General features: G+C 42.6%; 2 long non-coding RNA genes across 2 annotated transcripts; one reads left to right on the forward strand and one right to left on the reverse strand.

Moving 5' to 3' along the window:
* The first annotated feature begins 893 nt into the window (after window positions 1-893).
* On the forward strand, window positions 894-1,306 carry lncRNA:CR44863 (long non-coding RNA:CR44863). The gene has a single exon (NR_124283.1). It is a non-coding gene; the product is annotated as a long non-coding RNA:CR44863 (long non-coding RNA).
* A 5,277-nt stretch (window positions 1,307-6,583) lies between these two features.
* On the reverse strand, window positions 6,584-7,167 carry lncRNA:CR45353 (long non-coding RNA:CR45353). Its single transcript, NR_124284.1, has one exon. It is a non-coding gene; the product is annotated as a long non-coding RNA:CR45353 (long non-coding RNA).
* Between the last annotated feature and the right edge of the window lie 2,451 nt (window positions 7,168-9,618).

The following is a 9,618-nucleotide window of genomic DNA, read 5'->3' on the forward strand; positions in this document are numbered from 1 at the left end:
GGCTGCCTGAAATTAACCGAAGTATCTCAACTGAACCGAGCTGAGCTGAGCTTTCGCCCGGCGTGGCCCACTCCCCAATTGGCACCTGTGTTTTCGGATACCCGATTGGAGTTGGAGTGCCTGCCAGGCAACCGGACTGGTTTGCGGAACACATAAATATGTATAAACCGAGGCTGGCACATGGAAAAAAGGTGTTCCTTGTTGGTGCGTCTCTGTCTGCGTCTCGGTGCTTTAGTGCAAAGCGGCATTTATTCACGGCATTTCGATTTCAATTACGATACAAATTGTCATTAATGTTGGAAAGTTGTTTTCGCAATCGTCGGGCGGAAGATAGCGCCGCCGGATCGAAGGAGATCGGGGGCGGTTAGCCATGATTTTGATGGAGTGGATAGGCTTAGAACACGGCCAGGCCAGAGCGACTATCAACTGAACCTGTGTCACAATTGATTGACTTTACAGCAAACGCAGTTCGGGCTCATAAAACAAGCAGTTCTCCCCTTTGCAATGGAACGAATGGTTATTAAATGCTCATAAACCACAATTATAATTTCCATATCTGTTGCGCTTGTGCACCGAAAAACCACACCTCAGATTTACTTGACTTGCCACACGAAATACGAAATACGAGTGTGTGCCGAGAATTCTTACTCATAAATAAAACATTTTTAATTTCCCATAATTTTTGAACCGCAGCGCACTGCAAATTTCTCGTGCGGGGAGTGTGTCCGATTCGAACAATATATAGAACGATCGATGAAGAAACCCCGATTTCCGATATCCAATCCCAGTCGCTTATTAAAGTTACACTTGAAAAAAAAAACAGTACAGTGTGTGAGAAGTGCCAACGCACATTACTTACATATGACTACATATTTTAACAGAATATTGGTAAAAATAGTTTCAATGGTAGTTATTTTTCTTCAGTGCAAGAACAGATCGACTAACCTGCGACGACGTCTTCAGGCCAACCCAAAAGAACTTCCGCGACGAACGGCAAACACGGGTCACCGTTATGCCCCAGTGCCACCCCCACCGCGCCTACCTATACCCATTCCATAACCGAACTGATCTGAGCGGGGTCCTCCTTATGCATACCACATACTACACCTTGAGTCAACGAATCGAACGGACAGCGCCTTAAAATTTTATTTGGGTTTGGTGGCCGCCCTGTCAACGTTCCAGCATTGCGTACTTGTTAAAATATGTTTTCGATGATCGCACACGTGTGCACTGGGAAAAAAACTATGCTGCCAACTGGCCTTTTATTACTAGGATATTACTCACTAAAAGAAATATTTGTTAGGCGAAAAACAGCCAGGGATAAGTTCCATCCCGAAATTAATATTATAAAACTTGTAATATTACCAATATTAATTTTTGATATTATTTATTTCACTACCTGGGATCGGAATAGTTTTATAAAATGTTTTTAAAGGTATAGTATATATTCCCGCAGTGCATTCACACATTTGCTTGTTTGCCTTTTGAAGCGTTGTGTTTTTTTCGTTTATTTCGAAAGCGTTGCCCAGAAGATGACAGCGGCGACTTGGAGGTGGACTTGGAACGGCGATCGGTGCGTTATTGAAGCGAAACAAGTGTTTAGTCACCCAAACAGAACATCGCAGGTAATATGGGTGCTCCTTCACGAAAGCCCCTACAAAGTGCTTCTCCTTGGACACAAGTCAAGCTTGTGGAGCGCACCCCAAAGCTGTCATCCGACTGCGTGGCATGCCTTATTTGGTTAGGCTTCATTGAAGGTGCACCTTTGTTACGCTCAATGAGCGATATGTTTGTCGTCTCTTAGGAGGTAGCACATCCACTTTGTTGGCGATCGCCATTCCCGTCCCCATCACCAACCTCCTGAAGCATCGCGATCGGTAATGGGTTCTATATGTCTGTTTGTAGCATGTGCCCGGTCAGTTTTGTTTCTTACGACATGTTTAAGAGGTTGGGGTTAAAGTAGAGCGGCTTTCCGAGAATTAGGGGTATAATTAATGCTCGTTGGTTTCCGGTCAGCAGATTCACTCAAATTAGAGAAGTCCAATGGTGGAACCTTATATGCAAATAGGAACTTAGCTAATGAAGATTACTACATAAATTAATAAAGATATCATAGTTTTATTATACGTTAATGTCCTGATCTTGAAATGTAATTAAAATAACTTCTTATTTTTAAAGCAATTATTATGGTGAGCTCATCGAAAAATGTTATTTGGAAAATTATTGTTTAGCGATGTTCTAATGCATATTCATAACATAGGTTTGCGCAATCCATCTGTAAATTCTATTTTAAACTTTCCGTTTTTCAAAAGAAATGGCCTTTCTTATGGGCTTACCCGCAAGATCAATGATCTGCGATCGACCCAAGATTTACGACAGCATTTCATAATTTATGTCACATTCTAGGGCCAAACCGAACCATTTGAAAATACCCCCGCCATAATTATGGAGCCCCGCTCCTGTTCAGTTGCAAAATGATCGGCAGCTGGCCACCCCGCTTTGCTGTATCTATCGGATCGATCTGGCTAAGCGCATCTCCGCCGTAAACCTTATGACATTTTTATGTTAATGCAACTTTTGACTTGGGTTGCTGCTCCTCCGGTTTATTCCTACCGAATGGCGCCCGCCTCGATTTTATTACCTTCTAAATGTTGCGTTAAGTCCGCCATTAAACGATCGACGCCTGTGCCGTATGTTTACAGATTTGTCGTTATAATTGCTTTTTAATGCCTTATCTATCGGACCGGTCTGCCTGCCCGCCTGTCTGTCTGTCCCCATATCTTTCAGGGCTTGTGGCATCATCATTAGGAGGGCCATTTAATTGTCTCGAATGAATTGCTGCCGCTGCTGAGCTTTGGAGCTGCCCAAGGTTACACAGAAAACAAAATATCTAGTTGTTAGCTAAATACCTAATGGCAATAACAATAAACACAATAAAGTTCATTCAGACGTAATCTTATTGATTCAATATTTTAAACTTCGATTAATGTGCAAAATAATGCATGGTATTGCTCAGATATTTTTTAATTACCTAATACATTTTTTTCCCAGTGAACAGCTTCCTTATCAACCGATCGCATTGAGTTTACGCATTCGACAAGAACCCTCTGGACTTTTCTGGGTGTGTGGGAAATCATTTGTGAGTCCAAGGGGGGTCTCCCAGATTAATCAGCAATGATGAGTAATGGTCAAATGTGAGGATCACACGCACACAGCTCCCAGCCCGTTGGGCTAATTTCAATCCTAACTGATCCCAAGCCACTATAAGCCTAGGATTTGTGGCTATTCCAGATAGCAATGCCTAACGTATCGTGACACCTCTTAACCCCTGCCATCGCTACCATAAATCACCAAGTATAAAATTCAATCCGCTTAAATTGCTTAATTATTGAGCAGGTCTTGGGCGTTAAATTTACCTACATAAAAATACGTCATTCCGGCTGTGGTAATTCACTCATATTAATTTCAATTACACACGCCGCACAATGCAATTATGCGTTTGTGAAAGCGCGGGGCGGGGGAGGGGGCAGCAGCACACTGTCATGTAAACCGAAAATCTGGCAATTTATGTGATCAGCGGCTGCGATTTCAATCAGCGAAAAAGTCGCGCGCGGCGATATCCAGCGTTGAGAAAAAAAAAGCAAAAATTACTCAACACCTTCCCAGAGAACTGCACTTAAAAATACTTTCCAGTTAACAAATGATATTTAGCAAATAAGATGCGTTGTTAGTCGGTTGCCAACTAAAATGATCAGGTTAAAAATTGATCAGACACTTAAGGCATTCTTAGACTACTCGTTTTGATTTAAACCTTTATTTCTTTGCCCTTGTAAATTATTAAGTTTGAATTTATTACGAGACCAAACTCGATTGTTTTCTGTGTACCTTGAACGGATCTGTAGCTGCAGGGCGAGTTTCTGGCCGTCGTCTAAGCGCGTTTCAAATTTCTTGTCCCGCGACTCGGCGGCAGCGGCAAAAAGGCTAAGAAAAACAGGCAACTGCAATGGCAAACGGCAGAAACTTTAATTAAAGAACACCATAAAAGTGTCGCCCGTGCGATCGTAATTATGAATTTAATCTCAATTAAAGCGTTTATCTTGATTTTGCATGTGGCCAGGCCGGGACCACTGTGGTTGCTGCGATTGTGACTGGGATCGAGATTTGGACTTGGGTGAGACCTGGTCCCCGTCTCTGGGCAATTTGTTTGCCCAACGTTTGGCCAGTGAATTTATTTGCATTATCCTGCTCCGGCTGGCGTCGCACGTTCCTATGACTGTGGCTAAAATGTTGGCCACTATCCGAAAAGCCGGCGCCCGGCTTTTATTTGCTTGGACATGTGCAAACACCTTTGTTGCATTTAGCAGATAAGCATTTTTTTATATTTTCATGTGGCTGCCTAGCCAGTTATCAATTGGTCAAAGTTTTTATCTACTGTTGAGCGTGTTTTTCCCTAAGAGTTGTGCATTTCAATTTGCCTTGAATCGGCTAACTTGTTACTGATAGTTGATCTAAGTTTAACGACAGAGTATCCTTGTTAGTAGCAGTTAAAGTAAAAAAGAACACGCTTACCGGCTTACATTTATATATCTTTTCATACTTTCATATTTATGATAACTTTCATATAATAATAACGTTGGAAATCAATACAATTTAAGTTATACAAAACAAGACGCTTTCCATTTCCCGGCACTCAAAGCTACATATTTCTCATGAGGTTTCCTTTTTTACGTGTGTCTGCAGTTCCGCTTCGGCTGGCACTTGAATTTGATTAGTTATATGCCAACTTAAGCATAAAATATGATTCCTGGCCAAGAGTTAACGGGCTCCAATTGGCTTTGACTTGGCCCGAGATCATTTATCAAAAGAATGTCCCGACGCACTCTAAACACCTACACAGAAAGAGAGGGATGATCGCGAAAGAGAGAGAGAGAGGCAGTCATTTGGATAGCTGCTCAAACAAACGATTATTGGCTTGTAATTTCCGACTATTAGTAACATTTTGCGATGACAACCAGCGCAGCTTGGGCGATCCATAGACGTGGGCAGAAAACCAATAGGAGATCGTTCTTTATCAGATCCCTTTTTGTGATGAAACGAAATTACTTAGCTATTTTGATATTATCTAAATATTTATATTTTTAATTTTTAACTTATTTAATTTATTTTCAAATAAAACCTTATATTTCTTTGTATATATGAAAAAATTTGCATATATTAATGTAATATTATATTTTGTAATATTAAGTCATATTAAAAATATTGTGGTGATTCCATGAGCCATATTTCAAAGTATTTAAAATACAATTCCCAACTCTGCTGTGGGAGGACCTGCCATTTGGAAGAACTCCCCAGCAAGTTGTGCAAATTTGACGGCAAAAATCAATTTGAAAACGATTTCAGAGAAGTCGTGGGCGTCGCCCGCGAAAAGGAAACGCCAATATGACACGCTCAGCGGAGGAGGAGCCACTTGGCTGACTGGGCCAGGTCTCATGTTACCACAAGCCGAGCTAAGATCCAAAGCCCGAAGCCAAAGCCAAGCCAAAGCCAATGCCTTAGCCTAAGCCAAAGCCAAGAGCATTAACCAGCTATCGACGACGCTGACGGATGGCCAAGAGTCCGAGGAGTCGCAGCCGGCGGAAGATAAGCGCCGCCAAAGACAAATGCGTCTTGTGGGTTCAGAAAATCGCCGAGATTATTACGATTTTTCATAATAAATTGTGGCAAATCAGGCGCTCTGGCATTATAAGGCATCATTAACAACGACAACGACAACAAAGTCACAGCGGGCGAGGCAACTTCGCTCCGATCCTTTCACCTCACCACCCTTTAAGGATCCTCCAGCGAGGCGCAAGCTAACACTGTGTAGGCCAAAAGCGTTAACAAGTCGGGCCATGACGTTGCAGGCGACTCTTGAAGACGCAAAACTGTGAAAGCCAAGGCACTTGGGAAATAGCTTGTACGATTATTAAAGAGTTATTCTGATTATATATACTAGTTTTTGAAATTATTATCACGTAATATCAATTATTTTTAAAGTATTCAAGCCTATTTAAAGCTACAATATATAGTTTGCTACAACTTGAACACAATGCAATGCTAGAGAGACGTCTGTATATTATATATAATATTTTTCATTTAGTTGACCAAACATTTTTTTGAGTGCCTTGGGCCCAACAAGTGGGAAGTGCTTCACGTTCCGCTCCATCCCGACCAGGTCCGGTCCAGTGCGTTGTGGTGCAGTGTGGTGCGGTCCGGCCAAAGATCAAGCCAGCACCACCAAAGTTGGCGCTGTGCGTGGCGCTCGTCGGTCTCCTGCGAGTTTCTTTGAAGTCCGATGGCAGCGAGCGGCCAAAGTCGTTTATGAGCAGAATGTGTACGCGTTGATGACGCTGATCTGTGTGCAGCAACAACAACAACAAGAGCGTCGCATGTGCGCAACATCATCCACATCTATTGGAGCAGAAGGAGTAAAACCCACCTAGGAACCCACTGCAGCGAACTCCACTGAACCCAACCCAAGCTAGAGTACACTCAACAAAATATTATACAGTGTAACTAACTAAAATAGCATATATTTTGCCCTATTTGCAAAATGCTCTTACTTTTAGTTTGATTTCTCACATACAGTAGCCTATTTACGTTCGATTAGTACCAAATGAAATTTTCTGCCTGTGTATGGCCAAAGAAAACGCCAAAACGAGCCGACCATGTGCCGCATTTACTTGTCAATTTGTTTTTTGGTCAACGTTTAAATAATGAACTCATATTTGCAACTCGGCCCGAGACTCTGTGGCTGTGTTGCTGCACATGCGGCGCATGTCATGTTGCATTATGGTCGGCCAGTTGCCACATGGTCGCTGTTCGATGTTCCTGTTCCCCAGTAAAGGGGGTTGCTCAAGAGGGGGAGTGGGAGTGGGACTGGGCATCGCACTTGCTGTAACTTAATTCCAGGAAGGCTTTTGACCGACCGCGCAACTAGGAAATGCCAACTCCCAAGCTGCAGAGGGTGGCCGGTACAATAGCTCGAATGCCAGCTAAAAGGAGTTCATACGTAATGCGGTAAGGTGGTTGAGTTGGTGAACTGGGTGTGGTTCCATCGGTCTGTTCGTCCGGCAATTGAAAGTGGAAGTCGAAAGGAGAAGGCGTCAGGGGGAGGAGAGCAAGGTGAAGGGCGAACTTTGGCATTTAAAGGAAAAATGCCTATAGCTTTGAAGCATCTCGAATTTTGTAAATAAAGTATTATAGCAAATGCTATAGCAACCGATATGAATGATATTCTTATACAAAAAATGGTTTCCTGCACCGTTAAACAAGAACGGTATTAATTTTTCCTTGGCGCCAGTTTCATTCACTTTTCGCACATGACAATTAATCCACAGCCTGATCAATGGCAGTGATATTGGAGCTCTGGCATTGAACTATATGGGGGACTCTATAGGGACAACACCCACCGGAGATCGAGAGCCCGGGGGCAATTCGAGCTCCAATCGAGTGGCGATATTATCGGGCGTCACCAGCGACGCCATCTCTGACAGATTCGACGTCTCTTTCGGCTTGGTGGCAAAAAGTGCATTGCATTCTCATAATTTGGATGCAGAGTTGCTGAAATAAAGAAATCGGCTTAGAATTGATCCGAGATCGGGGGCGTTGGTGCATTGGAGCACTGGAGCATTTTCAATTTCAATTTGTTAATGCGCGAGGAGGCATGGACTTGGACTTGGAGCTGAATCTGGGGATTGGGGCCTCGGTTCTGGGCTTGGCCACTTGTTTGCATCAATTTGAATTTTAATTGAAAATGCGCTGGGTCTTGAAAATACTAAGAACAGCACGCGAATCCAAGTCGGAACAGAAGACTGGCGCCAGTTGTCGGCCGACTCATGTGGGTGGCTATATAACTTCGATTCGAACTGATTTATGGCAGTTGGTTCCGCTTAGCTTTGGTTCTGCCTGCAGGTTAATGCAAATTGCCAGGGCTAAATGAACGCGAGCTAATTAATTAAGCTATTCATATGGAAATTGTGAACATGTAGTGCTTTAATTTTCTGAATTATCAGATTGGCGTTTTATGACATTTCGAAACGGACATGAGTATTTCCTAGCAATAGCCATTAAATGCTGAAATGTACATAAATATGTAACATAATATATGAATGCTATTAAAATTACTCCTTTGAATATAAATATGGTGAAACCCTTTTTTGAAATTTTTGGCCCTTCTTGATTAATCGCGGTTGGATTCAGAGTCTAACCGCTTATCAAAACACGATCAGAATGTTCAAAATGTTCTGAAATATGCGGCCGCACGAGGACCAAACAAGGAATAATATCCCGGACACACCCAATAAATTTCGAAGAATGCTCAATCCTTTTACCATTTCCAAAAACTCGATCCTGGGGGTTGCAACAGCACATCGGAACGTCAGAACATCAGAAGTGTAGCGCACAGGATAATGAACCCCCGATTATGGCCAGAAAGTGAAGCGAATGAATTCATTAGGGAAAACTGTCGGCCGACCGACCGCTGACCCTTTGGTCAAAAAGGGGCACTTGGCCAACTGTTGTGGGCCCGTACCCGAATCCGAGAAATTGATGAAAACTCACCGAGCCGGCCCAGCACACGAACGGCACACGAAGGACATGAGCGTGTCGTGTTAATTGCCACTAACTATACGATATAAAGCGGGTCGGAGCGGCGAGCCTATCGACGTTGTTTGCGGGGCGGACAGCCAGCCATATGGTGCCTCGCGAAGATGTATCTATTTTGGGCAGTACTGGAATTAATTACGAGCTGACCAAATTTGATCACCGAACTGCCGTTGGCTTATTGTGGATTAGCATCAGAGGTGAGTGGATGCCATAGAAAAAAGCTAAAGGTATGAATTTCTATGTACATTTAAAAAATATGTTTGTAAGTTGATAGGAATATTTAGATACATAAGAGTTAATAGGAATCCTGCTAGCCATACTTAAGCAAAATATATATCAAAACCTTTTTTCTTATTCTTTCTTTTCTTTATTTGATGATCGCATAAATGAACGGATTGCATCCTAGTCAGTTCGAAAAACGTTTGAAATAGTTTTTAACTTCCTTTTTATACAATAAATATAAAATATATTTAATATAATGTTACTAAGCTGTTAAATGTGTTCCTCAGTTAACGAATACAGAAAATAGCTATGTCAGCACCTCTGATATCTGGAGCGGCATAAGGGCCGCTGAATGGAGAAGACGTCCTGCCACCTGATGTCTGATTTGATGGCCAAAAGGTAAACGACTCGCATTGGGCCCTCGGGAATGGAATTTACGGTTTCACTTTCAGCGTTCAAATCAGAACAGGTAAACGTAGTCCGCCGATAAGCAGACGGTTCTAGCCAACAGTTGTGCGTCTCGCCCAAAGATAATGTTAATTGCCCGGCGTTTACAATCTGTTAGTTTATGGAGTGTTGCCAACACTTCTGTATCATCCTATCGCCGGCTCGTTAAATACACTTCAAATCGCTATCCACAGCGGAAACGGAAGAAAGTCTTTTTTCTCATGAATATTTCAACGGTTCGAGCGTCGAACAAGCTACGTCATTGTATGAGATCATAGAACCCCAAAACTATTTGCATATACA

This window comes from Drosophila melanogaster, chromosome 2L, assembly GCF_000001215.4.
Source record: "Drosophila melanogaster chromosome 2L".
In the NCBI taxonomy this organism is placed as follows: Eukaryota; Metazoa; Arthropoda; class Insecta; order Diptera; family Drosophilidae; genus Drosophila; species Drosophila melanogaster.